Here is a 2,896-nt window from a genome sequence, read left to right as displayed (position 1 = left end):
AATGATGCAACAATAAAAGATATGTTACTTATTCCCATCACAAACGAAATTTTGGACTTATGAGGGCCAAGTGTACGGCTATGATGCCGTATACTTATATTAGTGTACTGGGATTTTGGTAGCCGTTAGATTGGTTTCAATCTGGACCATTTGCTTTTGTATATAAGTTAAGGTTTTTGGGCTAATTGATATGCATATTTTCTGTATTCCTTTTCTATATTCCAAACACTCACATTAGTGGAGGTGAGGGGCACGTTTCCTTGTTCTTGAGGAGTGCTTGGATTTGGGATTTTGGTTTAGATCTAGCTTTTTCATTGTCTTGATCTAGTTTTTTCCATTCCCTTTCTTTTGTTCTTCCCTCTCAAGATTCTGGTTTAGATCTAGCTTTTCCATGGTCTAGATCTCCCTTTCTTTCTAGTTCTTTCTCATTTCCCTTCTTTTGCTCTTTCCTTTTTATTCATCTTCATGGCAGAGCAGCAATCTCCTCCTCTGACTCTAGAGCAGTAATTGGTGCAATTACTTGATGCTATGCAATTGCAATTGAACAACCAAACTCAATTGATGGCGACATTCACGGCATGTGGTACAGCTCTTTTTACTCTTGGTGCCAATCCTTGCGTTCGGCCGAAGTTTTTTCGTGGGAATCCTGGGGATGATGTGTACCATTGGTTTGATCACTTTACGGTGATTGCCACATATCATTCTTAGGATAATGCTCGACATTTACGTGAGTTTCCCACATGTCTCTAAGGGATGGCTTTGCAGTCGTACAATGGTTTAAGCGCAGCCACTCGTGGGGATTGAAGTGTTTTCCTAAATGTCTTCAAACGTGCATTCGGACATGCTGACGATTGTGATGATGCCTTCCAGCAATTGCATCGTCTTCGTCAAGGGCCATCTGAGTCGGTGATGCAATTTAGCGTTCGTTTCGGAAGCCTCTTGCTTCGTGTGGAGCCAAATATGTCGGAATGGATCAAGCTAGGAATGTTGTGGCCAACACTTCATCAAGATTTTGTTGGACTTGTGCATGCACTTGTTCCAGCCACCCTTGATGACGCTCTTCGCCTAGCACAACATTATGAGACGTCGTCTCTTCCACTTCTCGTTGCATGTCCTTTTGCTCCACTTCCTATAGGCAATGGTCCTGTTCCAATGGAGGTTGATGTTGTTATTGCTCGAGTCCAAGGACAAGGGCAAGGACGTGGTTGTGGCCGTGATATTCACTGTTGGGCATGTGATGAAGTTGGTCACACTTATCGGCATTGTCGGCATTTTCCAGATTGGTGACCTCCATTTCCTAGGTGGAGACCTTGGCATCAACAACGTCCTGTTGGTGCCGTGGAAGGCCTAGACACCAAGATGCATTCGGGAAATGAAGAGTTGCATGAGTAATGGAGGGACCTTGTGCAAATAAGTCAGTGACCCCTCTATCTTTCTTTCAAGAGTATCATCAAGGGGTTCACTTGGCACCAATTCATCCAGTGTTTACTTTCCAAGTTCATTTTTATAACAAAATATCTCCTATTATTCTCTTCGTGTTTATTGATACAAGTTCAAACTTATCTTCTATTGCTCAACCTATTGCCACACGTTGCCGTCTACACTTGCGTCGTGCGACAGAGCCAATTTATATTCTTTATGGCAATGGCTATACACATGCATGTGCACGGGATGAGGCGAACTGTAAGCAACCAAAGGGAACGATTCGAGAGACGGTCCATAGGGGTTCAAATATAGAGGGAAAGGGCCCATGAACAAGAGTGCACCCCCTTTTCCAATCGGTTAAGGGTCTTGGGATATTTGGGGTTAAGCGTCCTTGGGTTTGAATAGTACTGGGATGGGTGACCTCCCGAGAAGTCCAAACTCAGGAGCTTACACGAACCTAATTGTGCATGTGGGTAATTTCGAGCTTAGGTTGTAGTTATTGTGGGTGGTGCCAAGTCAAGCTTTTGACCTCATCCCTGGTATAGATTGGTTCCAACACAATCATGCCAAATGTGACTTTGAGGCTTCTCCCCCTTGTCTCATCCTACCTTATATTTCACCCATTCCTCTCACTTCAATACCTCTTCGTCCCTTTACTTCTACCTCTGTTTCCATTACTTTTGTCCCCCCACTCCTTTCTCCTATGTTTCCATCTTGCTCTGCTCTTTCCTTTTCTGATCCCTCCAACAATCTTTGTGTTGCAGTGGTTAACCAGCTCATGAAGGAGTATTTTGATCTCTTTGAATTTGATATATTATATGGGGCTAAGATTGCCACATGTCATCCTATTCCAACCGGGGATGCGCGTCCAATCAAGGTTCTTATTTGTCGTTAGTCACTCAAAGAGATCAAGATTTTACATGCAAACGTCAAAGAGATGTTAGAGAAGGGTGTTATTCGGAAGTTGTGAAGTCTTTGGGCATATGAACTTTATCTTGTGATGAAACCTAATGGGAGTATTCATTTCTACATCGACTATCATCTGTTAAATGAAGTGACAATCTCGAATGTGTACCCTCTTCTTCACACTGTTGATCTCTTGGATCGTCTGGGGCAAAGTAGTTAGTTCACTAAGTTAGATTTTGCTTCTGGGTACTGGCAAGTATTGATGGCCAAAGAAGATATTCCTAAAACTGCTTTTCGTATATCGTTTGGTTTGTACGAGTTCTTGGTGATGCCGTTTGGTTTGAACAATGCTCCAGCAATTTTCCAGCGGATGATGGACGAGGTTCTTTGTGATATGCCAGAGGTGACTACAAACTTCATTGATGATGTCTTGATTCACTCGGAGGGGACGTGGGAGGAGCACATTCATGATGTGTGTAAAGTGTTGGATCAGCTACGGGACGTTTGTTTAAAGCTGAAGGGGCCGAAATGCGTGTTTGGGTCCAAGGACACGATTTATCTTGGG

This window comes from Selaginella moellendorffii, unplaced genomic scaffold (genome assembly GCF_000143415.4).
Source record: "Selaginella moellendorffii unplaced genomic scaffold, v1.0 SELMOscaffold_88, whole genome shotgun sequence".
Taxonomy (NCBI): Eukaryota; Viridiplantae; Streptophyta; class Lycopodiopsida; order Selaginellales; family Selaginellaceae; genus Selaginella; species Selaginella moellendorffii.
This window is presented reverse-complemented; position numbering follows the sequence as displayed.